This window comes from Microtus oregoni, unplaced genomic scaffold (genome assembly GCF_018167655.1).
Source record: "Microtus oregoni isolate MIOR12 unplaced genomic scaffold, Mior012 000005F_ref0000423, whole genome shotgun sequence".
Classification (NCBI taxonomy): Eukaryota; Metazoa; Chordata; class Mammalia; order Rodentia; family Cricetidae; genus Microtus; species Microtus oregoni.
In genome coordinates, this window is record NW_024543064.1 from 32,183,304 (window position 1) to 32,196,841 (window position 13,538).

Sequence of the window (13,538 nt, forward strand, 5' to 3'; positions counted from 1 at the left end):
TAGTAGTAACTGGTAAGTGCCGAATGGTGGCCTCAGAGTGGCCTCAACTCATGTACCCTGGACTCTAATCCATACTTAAGCTGCCACGAAACAACATCCCCTGTCTGAAAACGTCTTAGTGAACTCTCAAGAGGCCTCACCTCTCGTTCAACTTTGCTGTTCTTCATCCGTGTTCATCGAGAAGATTGACAGCTGGATCTGGCCAGGAGCTAGGTTTTGAGAGTCCTTAGTATCTGGTATGCTCATATGCTCCAGTCACTCAGAAAGACTCACCTGGCCCAAAGAACCCATCTCAACATGTCACTCAATAGTTTGAGTTAGCTGACTCACTCAGTTTTATAAATCCCACCAGTGGTTCGGGCTGCTTTGCCCTTAAGTCTGGGCACCTTGACCCTTCTCTTCAGAGGGTGGGGAACCTGCCTTATGACTCAAGGACCGGTCCTCTGAGCGAGGAGAGTCCATAGCAGGGCTCCAGGCAGAAGACAAACAGCAAACAAGACAAGACCAGCCCTGCTGCCAGCAGAGCCTGGCTACCCCGGGCTTATGACTTGGCACTTTTTGGGGCTACCTGTTGGCTTAGCCAAGATGATGTAGCGTGAGTTGCCTGGACCTGTGAGGAACTGCTGTCGGCTCACATTTTTCCAGGGATGCTGAATGGCAGAGCCAGCGTGCATCCTTTAAAAACTCAGAGTCTAGGCCAGGCATGGTGGTGCATACTTTCAATCCCAGCATTCAGGAGGCAGAAGCAGATAGATCTCTGTGATGAGTTCAAGACCAGCTTGGTCTACATAGCAAATTCCAGAACAGTCAGAGTGGCATAGAGAGAGCTTGGTCTACATAGCAAATTCCAGAACAGTCAGAGTGGCATAGAGAGAGCCTGTCTCAAGAAAAGAAGAGAACCACCTGAGGGTCTAGCGTCTACCAGAATCTGTCCTCAATTGTGTCTGAACAGGCACAGCTTCCCCTTCTGCAGAAGGAGGTGGGGACATCTGATCCTATGAGCGAGGGAACATGCTGTGCATGTGTGTGAGTGAGTTGACATAAATGGGCCTCATGTGTGATCACACATATCTACATATGTGTTTGTGTCTGTATATGCTGAATACATGTGTGTGTGTGATGCTGCATTGCAGTCATGCACTTGCAAGTGGATATATGTGAGGGGTAATTGGATGTGGGCGTGGTGTATGCACATCCACAGGCTTTGAATCTCAGGTTAAAGTGTGTGGTGTGTGCTAGGCATACACGTGGCTGTGTGACAATGGAGGTAGGGACTCTAGTTTTGGCTCTGCCATGTTGTAAGCTGAGAACGGAGACACATCCCTTTCTTTCTTCCTGTGCAATGGCGTGGTTGGGGCAAGGCCACTCTTCCCACTCCCTTCTAAGGTTTTGACAGTTAACTATAAGTTTAGGATGAGGGCAATTATGGGAAAGGTGTGTGTGTCTCTGTGTGAATGGCAGGTGCTTCTGTGCAAAGGTCACGACCCTGACTTCTGATTCTGTACTTAGCATCTGTGTAGCCTCACATCCTTTTCTGAGCCTCAGTTTCCCTTTCTGTCAAACGAGGCTAACAATTCCTACAAGGCTGTTTGGAAAGCCAGAAATATTGCTTGCAAACTGCCTGGTGGAGAATCTGACCCAGAAACCTCTCTGTGAGGGTTTTGTGTGTATGTGCACACGCAGGCTTGCTCATGGGCATGGACGTTTGACTTGCCAGAGTGGCCTGGGGAGCCAGGCAACTGCTCCATAGGACTTGTGTTGTGTGAGGACTTCTCACCAGGGGAAGTGGAATCTGGCAGACACTCTCCTAGCTACCCAACCCAGCCCACGTGGCCTTCAGGACTTCCTGCCACTTCAGACTACTCATCACGTGGGTCCAGTGGCCTGGAAAGGAGGATTGGTATGGGCAGGAGACAGGCCCCCAAATCCGATTAGTGTCTACCCCACCATCCGGGGCATTAGAGACTAAAGAGATTCTTCTTAAAGGGTCACCTGCCCACATGGGATGGTGGCTCAGCCAAGCATGGGATCCCATGGCTATCCAGCATGGGAGTTGGGAGTAAATAGGGCTCTATTCCCAGCCCACAGAGAGAACCAGAAAAATCGGGCTGGACCTGGGGCTGCTTGAGACATCAGAGCAAGAACAGCTCAAATCCTGGTCTGAAAAGGCACCTGTGTGGGGTGTATGGGTGTGTGGGTGTAGACTTCTCAGAACAGGAGGAGCCTGAGGGGTTGGGAGAGGGACAGGGGAGGGAAAGGAGAGACAAAGGCATTCTAGGGGAACAATCACTCTAGGAAGTGTGGGCAGGCTGGAGTGAGGAGTGTGTGTCTGTGAGCGTGCAGGCTCTTATGAATGTTTGCACACACTCCAGTGAGAGGTGGCATGGAGACCCTGGGGAGCACTGAAGCTGGCTCTTCCAGAAGGAAACCAGAAGCAAGGAAAACAACTGCCTTCTGCTCAGAGTGAGGCCATGACTGCTGCGGGCTTCAGCATGGGGGCTGCCTTCAGCTTTTGAGTTGAAGCTGCCTTGCTCCCTGCTTTTGTTGGTCCAGAGGGGTCTTGAGCTGGGACAGGGGACTGACTCTCAGTGATGTCTGCCTTCTAGTCTATGGTAGGGGCTGGGGCTAGCTAGCTACTACTACAGTTCTGTCTAAACCCCACACTATCTCAGAGTGTGTGCTCACACCTGAACCTGATCCACCAGGGCAGATCCAAACCCGGAGCATGGAACACTTAGCTGGACCACAGCTCTGGATCACATACACTGACTGGGCTCCAATGCCTAAGCTACAGAGTGCCCCAGTGACCTGATGGAGGGAAAACACACCCCTGAGCAGAGATGGCAATCCTTGGACCAGACACATCAGCTAGGCTTCCATGGCATTTGTCTTTCTGGACTCAGACATTCTGCCAGGACCCCCACACAGAGGAGGATTCTCAACTTCCAAACTCAGCACTGAGATAAGATCCCAACATCTGGACCTCACACATCTGCACTAGCTTTCTCTAGCTCGAATCTAGAATAGCCTGACTCAAAGGCCACCAGTCTCATTCAGAAAGCTCGGAGCTGGCCACACTGAAAACTGACACCCCCCCCCCCCCCCCCCCGCCTCTGACCGCCTTTCCTGGATGAGCGCATCCTGAGAGCTCTCCATAAGTTCTGAGACTTTTATGGAGCAATCCCTCATCTCTCAGGAAGCCTAGGGCAGGGGAAAGGGAGGGGGGGGGAAAGGCCCTGCCTACACTCTTCTACAGTGGTGCTAGGAATCTAGCTCAGGCACCCAGTTGAAAATGGACAGGAACAGCTAAGTGGGAACCTCCCTCAGAGACCCTGCTGTCCCTACACCACCCCAAACAGCCCACAGGGTGTTGGGCACCCCGCCAGGAAGTCCAGTGTGAGCCCTTGAAGCTGCCTGGCCTGGCAGAGGTGGGGTGGGCACTGGCAACGTGACCCCAGGGCCCCCTTGGGACAAACTGGCCTCAGTACAAACCCAGTTGATCCCCTGGGGCTTCAAATCCCTTCCGGCTGACTGGGCAGCGAGCAGCATGGGAACGAATGGTGTGTCTGTGGGCATGTTGAATGTGGAGGTGGGGAGTCCATGAACAGAGAGCTCTCTGTTCCAGACAGGGCTTCCAATTCCGGGTTAAAGAAAGGTTAACATTTCCCAAGACAGGGAAACTGAGGCTAGGAAAGGCTGCGTTACCAGCTGATTGGGTCTAGCTTCTTATGTGGTTGAAGCCAGTGCACTAAATTAGGCCTCATGATCAACAGTGTATTTCCTTGAGAGTCAAGGTATCATTTTCCAATGTACAAACTAGATATGGTGGAACTAACATGTGAAGCCATGTCTGTGGCTCTCCCTTCCCCTCCCCAAGCATGGAGCTAAGTGTAGGCAGCCAGCTGGCCTCCAGGTGCTCACCGAACAGCTCCAGGGAGGTTCTGGCTCAGTCTGGAGGCACAGGTTGGTGAGTGGACCCTATTAATTAATTCAGCCAATCTTTCAGGTGGCAAACATGGGGCTGGTAGGGGGTGGTGGGGAGGGCAGCTAGGTGAGAGGAGAGGTGACAGAAGTAGAGGGGATTGGAGGGAACCAAAGAGAGGACTTCACAGATGTCCCTCTACTCTCTCCGTACAGATTGGGATGAAACTGGAATGTCAGGTCCCAAAGGTAGGGCCACAGTGGGGGTGGTAAGCCAAGATTCTCTCCAGCTCCTGGGAACAGAATAAGGAATTCCAGCGAATTTTCTGGAAGTAAGGAATGGTGCCGACCCTGTGCTGAGTAAGACTGGTGTTGTCTGACCCTTGTCTCCCAGACCTCTGGGGACTCAGGACCAGTCCACATTCCTTGTCTTGTGTTTGTTATACTTGAAACAGTTGGGGATGGCAGAGGTATGGTCTGGGGAGGTGTGAACATGCATATCTATGGTAGTCTTTTTTTTTGTGCGTGCCTCTGTGAAAGGGACTACCATATCTTTGGAGCAATGGATGAATGTAGCTGTGCGGGTCTGGGACCCTTCACCTGCCTGATGTCTTTGTGATCACTCCTGACCCGTGCGTTTCTGGCCAAACCCTTATCTGGATGTCTTGCATACATCTGGGTTTCTGCCCCTATCCCTGCTTTTTCTCCAGCCCCAGCAGGGCCCTGGATGCCACTGTGTGTGCTGCCTGAATATGCAGAGGAATGTGGAGGGCAAGGGGAGAGGGGAGCACATGGTCCGGGCTGCTGGCCCTTGCTGGCTATGGAAAACTACTGAGGTCTGGAGCTGAGCAGGCCAGGCCGGCTCAGAGCCAAGCTTTTGCTTTTGCTCTTCCAGGCTCCTCCCACTCCTTTCTTGGCAGACAGGGGACCGGCTGAGATGGGTCCTCCAGTAGACAAGAGAGCACAGCTTTTCCTCCCACCTCTAACCAGATGGTTTGCCAGGCCTCTGCCCCTCCCTGGGCGTAGGCAACCCTGGGGGGAAAAGTGAAGGGTATGGGATTCGTTTTCTCTGAAGTCCTTCCCAGGTCTGACATTCTCTTCATTCTGTAAATACTAAGGGACTTAAAAGGCCAACCCTACCTTTGTCTCCAGGGCCTCCTGAAAGCAAGGATTCTAGACTCTCAGATCAAGAAGGTTCCTTGAGAATCTGGGTCCTACGTTGTCTATGCTCTCGGATCCACTGTCCCCAAAAGCCTGTCCCCCATCATGACTCTTTTAGCACACTCAAGAAAAGACATTTTGTCTGGCTTGAAGGATGGGAACGTTTTGATGTGTGGAGGTAGGGTGGGCCTGATAATTACTCCGGATGGGGTGGGCTTAGGGGGCAGGTGAGGGGTGCAGTCAGGAGGCAGGTGGGAAGGTAGCTGGAAAGGGTCTGAGCTACACAGAGGGGTCCCCAGAAGCCAGGGGGATGGAGGAGCTGTTACCCCGTGGTTGCTTTGCTCAGAGGCAGAAGAGCATGCAGCAGAGTGGATAAGGGATGCCCCGTGCTCTGCAGACAGAGCCAGCTACAGAGTCCAGAGCTATGAATGCAGCTATGGATGCAAGCCTGAGTGGGAACTGTTGCTAACTGTGTAACCCTGACCGTGTCGCTTCAATACTCTGCGTCCCTTGTCTCAGCTGGTAATAGTCCTTCTTTCTCACGACTGTGAAGGATAAATACGTGAAGTGCAGATAAATCCCTCAGCGCCTGATGCGTAGGAAGTACTCAGTCACAGTGATGACGAAAGGCCTGGCACTCGGGTGCACACCTGCAGTCCCAGCAGGAGGCAGGAGGATCAGGAGGCCCAGGTCATCCTTGCTTGGTTGTAGACTAAGTCTGATGCCAGCCTGGGCTACATGAGAACTTATTTCAAAATTGAGACCTTGTCTCAGAAACAAAATGAAGGGTTTGGAGAGATGGGTCGGTGGCTAAGAGTAGTTGCCGCTCTTGCAGAGGGCCCAGATTTGGTTCCCAGCACCCAAATGGCAGCTCACAGTCTGCTTTAACTCTAGTTCCAGGGTATAGCTGATATTTCCTTCTGGCCTCCTCTGGCTTTGTATACACAGTGTGCACTTGCATACACGTTTACAGAATACACTTACACATAAAATAAAAATAAATCTTGTTGGGCAGAGGTGGCACATGCCTTTAATCCCAGCACTTGGGAGGCAGAGGCAGGCAGAAGCAGGTGGATCTCTCTGAGTTTGAGACCAGCCTGGTCTACAACCAGGGCTACAAAGAGAACTCTGTCTCAAAAACCAAAACCAAAAACCAAACCAACCAAGCAAACAAAAAACACCAGAAACAAAAAACCTTAAAACAAATAAAACCAAAACCTCCAAACATCACCACTACTGCCTGTATTTTTGACCAGTCCAGAATAAAGAAGTCAAGTCAGGGGACCAGTAGGGTGCTGGTCCCTGGAGAGTGTCTGGAGGTCCCTAATGATATCTCTGGATGAAGAAGAGGCTGGGGGAGTCCTCAGAGCGTTAGAGAGGAAGGTGAGAGAAAACGCCCATCAAGTGGCCCTGTGTTTTGGCTCTGGGTGGCCACGCCTAGGAAGCCTCCTGTGCTTGGCAGAGGGTGGGCCTCATCCACATTTGCTTCCAGGCCCAGGGCTCCAGGAGGCAGACGGAGCTGATGTGGGAGTGAGGGCCTCTTTGGTGCTCGGCAGTGTAGGTTTGGTTGACATCATCTAAAGAGTCTAAAGAGGGGGCGGGAGAGATGGCTCAGAGGTTAAGAGCATTGCCTGCTCTTCCAAAGTCCTGAGTTCAATTCCCAGCAACCACATGGTGGCTCACAACCATCTATAATGAGATCTGGTGCCCTCTTCTGGCATGCAGGCAGGCATGGAAGGAATGTTGTATACATAATAAATAAACAAATATTTTTTTTTTTAAAAAAAGAGTCTAAAGAGACAGGAATGGGCCCCAGGTACTCTTCCACAAGATGAGAACAGCAGCCAGAGGGGCTGAGGAAACCCAGGTGGCTGCCAGTCAGAAGACTCCACTGGTTTGTCTCAGGAAGGACTGCTGGATGTGGTGGCACACGCCTTTAGTCCCGGCTCTAGGCAGACAGAGACAAGTAGATCTCCGTGGGTTGGAGGCCAGCTGGTCTACATAGGACGCTCTAAGCCAGCCAGGGTTACACAGAGACTCCCTGCCTGGAGAGCTCTGAGCGATGCAGAGACAACGTGGAGACATCTGTGGTAGGCTTTGGCCAGCTGAGGAATTCACTGGGACATTGGGGAACGAAGCAGAGGCAGGCCTCACCTCTGCCCAGAAGCATGGCCGAGGCCTAGGGGATGACTGGAGGCTGCAAGATTGTGAGCCTCCTGGTGAAACAGGGTAGAGATTGTGCTTCCCACGGCTCAGGCAGAGGAACCGAGGCTCAGCGCGGCCAGTTAGTGGAACGGACAGAGCGTGATTCTTGCCTCCTAATGCCATAATCTTTTAAGTGGAAAACAAAGCAACGTAATACACATGTGAATGATTTGCCCTGCATAACAGCAAGACATGTTCCCCAGAGAATTCTAGAAACATACCCTGAAGAGGGCAGAAGAGGGTCCAGGTGATCACAAACCACCCGACATGGCTGTTGGAATCCAAACTCTGATCCTTATGACGGAGCAACAAACACTCTGAACCTCCGAGACATCTCTCTAGCCTGTGACTTCTAGTACTTTTGAGACACGGTTTCCCTGAAGAGCCTGAAACACACAGTCCTCCTGCCCCTTGAGTGCTGGGATTTCCGGCATGTGCCACCAAACCTGGCTGGAGCATCTGCCCACGTGTGTATGTGAATATACACTGAGATCTGTTCCTGCTGTTTTCTGAGTCTTGTTTAACGTAGCAAATGCTTTTTTCGCAGCCAGTTCTCTCCTTGAGGAAGCTGCCCTTCTTTTAGCTCCCGGTATAGTCAGGAAAACAAGATTCACCCGTGGGAAGCCACCCAAGCACTGACAAGCAGAACAGCAAGGCAGATGGATCACTGGGCTGGGAACTCAGTTTGTTCAATCCTTAGGTCCTAAGTTGGCCACTGACTTCCTATGGCCTTGGGATCACAGACTTTCAGAGGGTTATGGACGAACTTCTTAAGGCAAACGTCCATTACTGTAAATAAACCATGGCTTTTGTAGGAACTGAATGTAAAACTGCTGTTTGCCTCATGAGTCCTCAGTCTTGTGGAATTCCCTTTGGCCTCAGTTTCTTCATCTGAAAAATGGGAACTGTATTTTTCATCTTTTGCCTGGTGAAAATCGAATCAAATCAGATCCATTATTTTGCTGTTTAAGAGCAACTAATGTTTGGAAAATGTCTTGCCGTTTATCCATATCATCTCACTAACCTTATGGGGATCATCAGTTCCACTAATTTATTTATCTACTTATTTATTTATTTGTTTGTTTCTTTATATTTAATTATTCCATAATTCCAGATAGGGAAACCACAGTTTGAAGAGATGAGGTCCCTAATCCAAGATCCAAAACAGTCTGCTGGGATTGAAGCCCAAAATTTTGAAACTGAAGCCATGGAGCTGTGCGCTGGCCCATGAATGGGGAGCTGCCGCCCTCTGCTGGTCAGTGTTGGTACATTCTGGAAGGGATGCGCAGAACTCTATCTTGAGTAGAGAGGCATGGATGGCTGAGCCTAGAACAAGTCCTTTCAGCGGCGGGAAAGGACAAATGCGTACTCACCCAACAGTTCTGGGCAGGCAGCGGGTAAATTCCAGGCCCCGTTCTCTCGCTCGCTCTCGTCCCACTTCAGGACTGATGGCCACTTTGCCAGCGTTGTAGCTCAAGTGTTAGACGGCTGTGGTTGCATTATTGTTATTTTAAAAGATCTCCAAATTGTTGTTTCTTTTTTTTTTAAATTACTTTATTACTGTAGCGTGTGTGTGCGTGCCGTGTGTGTGTATGTGTGTATGTGTGTGCGCGCGCGCGCGCGGGCGCGGATGTTTGTGTATGTGGAGGTCAGATGATAACGGGGCTGGAGTCTGTTCTCCTACCATGTGGGTCCGGGAGATCTAACTCCGGTTATCAGGCTTGTCCCACAAGCGCCCTTCTTCACCCACTGAGCGAGCGCGAGCCATCTCACGGGCCCACTGCTGTTTTTATTTTATTTTTTCAATGTAATTCTGTATCTATGATAAAAGTTAAGGGAGAGAGAGAGAGAGAGAGAGAGAGAGAGAGAGAGAGAGAGAGAGAGAGAGTTAGTTTTGACAATCGTGAGGAAAGTTTTACTCTGGGCTGACACCCAGAGATGTGCACCTCAAAGAACTTTCTTGTCTGTTGCTTCATTTTATAATTGCTGTAACCTTATGAGGAAGCTGCTTTTTTTTTTTTTTTTTTTTGCTTTCCACACGCCACTGAAACTCAAGGTCACCCGTCTTTTTGAAACCGGGCAACTTTCCAAGGCCCCATGCTGCCACCCTGTGGCGCTCTCGGGGGTTACTAAGTAGGCCATAGTGTTGTGCCCCGTGGGATAGATCTCCAGGGCTTCCCCACTCCAAAGGCCGAGCGCTTCTTCCTTCACCGTGGAGGGGATGCTTGGAGGTATCAGATACAACTGGAAGCAAGAGCTTTCACAAAATGGTAGGTGAGCTAATTTCTGTGGAATGCTCCCCTCCCACACTTCCTGCACATAAATGTCTCACCAGGGTGGCGGGCACTGTTTGCTAGTTCAGCACAGCTCGATTGGTGAAGGGTAGGCTTTGACAAAGGCCTGGAGGGTGGGTGCAGTGCAGAGGAGAGCTTACTGCTCACCCTGCTAGGTAAATGCTCTCTGAGGTTGGGGCTTCTTGCTGAGTGCGGTTCCCGGTTTCCGGAGCCTTTAGAGATCTTGTCCTTCAGTGTATCAAGGAGGTTTGGGCATTTCTTCTTATTGTAGGTTCACTGTTAAGGTTTCAGACAACCATTTCAGTAAGCTTTCTATAGATGAACATACTTATGCCAAGTTCACATCTAATCAATAAATTCAGCATGATCATAATCAAAAATTATGTATCTGAACTGGCGAGATGGCTCAGTAGGTAAGGGGACCAAGTCTGACAACCTGAACCTGGAACCCACTCTGTGGAAGGAGAGAACAGCCTTTCTGCTGCTTTCTGACTTCTCTCCATGTGCACCAATGGCATATGTATCCCCAACCCTGAGACAAACAAATAAATAATACATGTAAAAAAAAATTCATTTCTTTCTCCCTGCTGCAACAGCCTTAAAATATGGTAAATGTTCCCCAGGGATTTTCAGATACAAACTGGTAAAGCCTGGAGTTTGTTGCTTCTGGTATTTGTTTTCCAGGCATGCTCCATAGTCCTTCTCTTTGGATCTGTTAGGACCTGAGTGTTGTGATGTGTCTGGAAGTGCTGGGACCAGCGCGTGGGTCTCAAGAACAATCAGAATGCCTGCCCCTGGAGGTGGCCACCTCAAAGAAGCTGAGTATACAACCACTGTGAAGGGAGAAGGTGGCTTTTTCTTTTTTTCCTTCCTTCCTTCCTTCCTTCCTTCCTTTCTTCCTTTCTTTCTTGAGACAGGTCTTTCTGTGCAGCTCTGGCTGTCTTGGAACTCACTCTGTAGACAGGCTAGTGGAGATCCGCTTCTGCCTCCCCAGCGCCACCACACCTGCCTTAGCTGACGTCTTCGGATGGGTGGAAGGGCTGTTTTTGTTGTGAAGGAACACTGACTGGTACAGTTTGGGGATTGAGAGGGTTGGAATTTACCCAACATTCCCATTATAATTTTATAACCTCATAATCCATTGTTTCTTTACCACCAATATGATCTCTCAGTCATGCTGAAAAGGAGGGGAATTTAATTTATATGTAGTTTGGTCACCCACGAGAGCAGATTCTGGTTTGGGGTTTTCAGAAATCTAGACTTTGCATTATAAGAAATAAAATTCTTTCTAAGCACAATGGTACACATCTGAGATCCCAGCCCTTGAGGCGGAGGCAGAAGAATCTCAAGTTTGACACCAGCCTGAGTTCATTCCCTTAAGACCCCATGTTTTCTTGTATTCTGTCCATGTACCTTGGGGGGCCTGGAGCTCTGACTTCATCATAGGCTTTTTCTAAGTTCTCTAACACACCCAGAGGAAACCCACACACCCCACAGCCCTCACATTCTTTCCAACGTGATGGTCAGTGATTGTAGCTGCTTGGTGTGCGAAAGCCCTGCTTGCCAAAGGTGTTTGACTGTAATATTTGCCGATACTGACGCTGCATGCTGTGGACTAACACTGCCCTCCTTTTCTGACATGACGAAGGCTCTCGAATTACAGCACAAGTGATCAGCAAATGAATTCCGGAGCACAGCCAATATAGGAAACTTTGTCTTGAATCTGGTTGGAAGCCACGCCATGCATTCCGAGAGCAAGGAGTTGAATACGGCACTAGCAACTTGAGCAGCTGTGGGAACGTGGGTGTCAGGGTGATACACAGAGGCCAGACCTATCTTTCCATCCTGTGAAACAACGGTTTCCAGCTGTTAAACACAATGAGAGAGCGATTTTCCAGGGGTAGGGGGCAGATAGGAGGAATCTTTCGATTGTCTATGCTCAGTGACTGCAGGAGCTTTACAAGGCTTAGCACAAAGGGAAGGCACACCTGCGGAGGTGCCTGAGTGGAGACAGAGGAGAAGACTGGGGAAGACGGAGGGAGCTAGAACTCTCCCAGCAGGGTGCCAGAGATGACAGATCTGCCCTGTTGTTTACAGCTGAGTAAGATGGGTGCAAAGGAATGAGCCAGTTGCAGAGCCAGAACCACCTCAAGGGACGGGCTGGAGGAGGGTGTGTTCTCAACCAGACAAAGCAGAAAACCTAATAAGAATTCATAGTCTTGCCTCCCGCTCTGAATTTGCTGTCCACATTCAGACCTTTGTTCTGATCATACTGATTTCTTGTTCTGCCAAGACGTGATGTTCTCTCCGTACTGTGTGCCTTTGCACGTTCTGTTCCTCATTCCTAGAATGTTTTTCCAGTAGTTGTCTATGTTTGTTCCGCACCAGTTCAAGAATTTTTGACTCCTGGAAAAAAATACAACAAACTACCCACAAAGGGTGTGTTCTTCTGGGCTTTGAGTAGTTCGGGATATAGTCACAGGACTTGATTTAAATGAGCAGGGCAAGAGGGCGCATGCCTTTAATCCCAGCCCTTGGGAAGCAGTAGCAGGTAAATCTCTGGGTGTTCAAGGCCAGCCTGGTGTACACAGTGAGTTTCAGGGCTACACAGAGAAACCCTGTCTTGATAACAAGCCAAACTAAACCAAAACAAAACAAGTCTCCTGCCAAGGAGAGAGGGACATTTCCAGAGGAAGAAGTGGGGAGGACATGCTGGCCAGACTGGGAACAACCTGGGGACACCTTGCTGATCTCACTTAATCACAGGAAGCTCTGAGGATGCTGAGGCACACTTGGTGGTGGTCTACTTTTAGTGGCCCTACTGGAGTTGGGAAAACTGATTTTTGAAAATACATTCAATAATTGATCGTGTGTGCACACCCCACAGGGTGTGTGTGGGGGTCAGAGAACAGCGTGTGGGTTCTACTGTGTGTTCAGGAATTGAGCCGTGTCATCAGACCTGCACAGCCTTGTCCACTCAGCTGTCTCACCAGCCCTGGAAACAGGTCTCCACGGCACCTCGGCACCCTTGAAGCCAACTGTGTTAGGTCCACACTGTGCAGGTTTCCTGATGGACATCAAGTTGGTGTTTTTTCAGAGAAGCACAGATTCCTGCTGTGACTTAGTGGATCATCCTGTTGGGAATCCCACAGGTTTATGGCTCATTTCCTGCAGGGCAGAGTTGCCTTTGAAAAGCTCTTGGCTGCCTCCTGTGACACACCAGAGCCCCTCTGTAAACTATTTCTGTTCAGAGCAGCAAGAGGCTATGTTGATTTGTACAGTGACGTTTTAGGATGGGTGACTGGGACATCACAAGGTCTTGTAAGTTTTTGCCCACATCCTCCTGGAAGGAACTGCTTAGCCGAACAGAAGTTGGCTTGTGGGGGGAGGGGATCATTTCCCACCCTGAATCCAGAGCTGCAGTCTTCCTGCCTTACAAAAATGTTCTGTTTTTCTTTTTCAGACAGGATCTCAAGTAATGGCTCACCCTCCTGCCTCCACTTCCCATGTTCTGGGACTGCAGGCGTATGCCGCTGCGTGCCACCACGTACATCACGCCTGGCTGAGTTCTGCTTTCTTCTCTGAGCTGAGGATGTGAGAAGCCTACAAAGGAAATGCAATTTAAAAGATTTTCCTTTCCTCCCCGCTGACCTGGAGCACTGGCTCCTTCCTCAGGGTGGCTCCTGCGTAGTTGTGGGTGTGAGTCTGGTTTCTACACAAACTGCTGGCCAGTTTGCTTAATCTTGTGGTACTGTTATGAAACCCTAATTAAATTTAGAAAAAGGTCTGAGCAAAACCCAAGGAATCTCCGAATTTACTACAGTGTTGATTAATCCCACCTCCAAACTCACTGCTGAGTATTTCCTTTTTGCTTTTCCTAATTTTTTTTTAACCTAAAATCTTTTATTTGACTTTATTTTGTAAGCATCTGGGTATTTTGCTTGCATGCATGACTGT

The 13,538-nt window shown here is 49.8% G+C and overlaps 1 long non-coding RNA gene across 1 annotated transcript; it reads left to right on the forward strand.

Moving 5' to 3' along the window:
• Positions 1–9,450: 9,450 nt before the first annotated feature.
• Positions 9,451–13,273, forward strand: LOC121447942. The gene is made up of 3 exons (XR_005974317.1): positions 9,451–9,557; positions 10,266–10,429; positions 13,045–13,273. It is a non-coding gene; the product is annotated as an uncharacterized LOC121447942 (long non-coding RNA).
• The last annotated feature ends 265 nt before the right edge of the window (positions 13,274–13,538 follow it).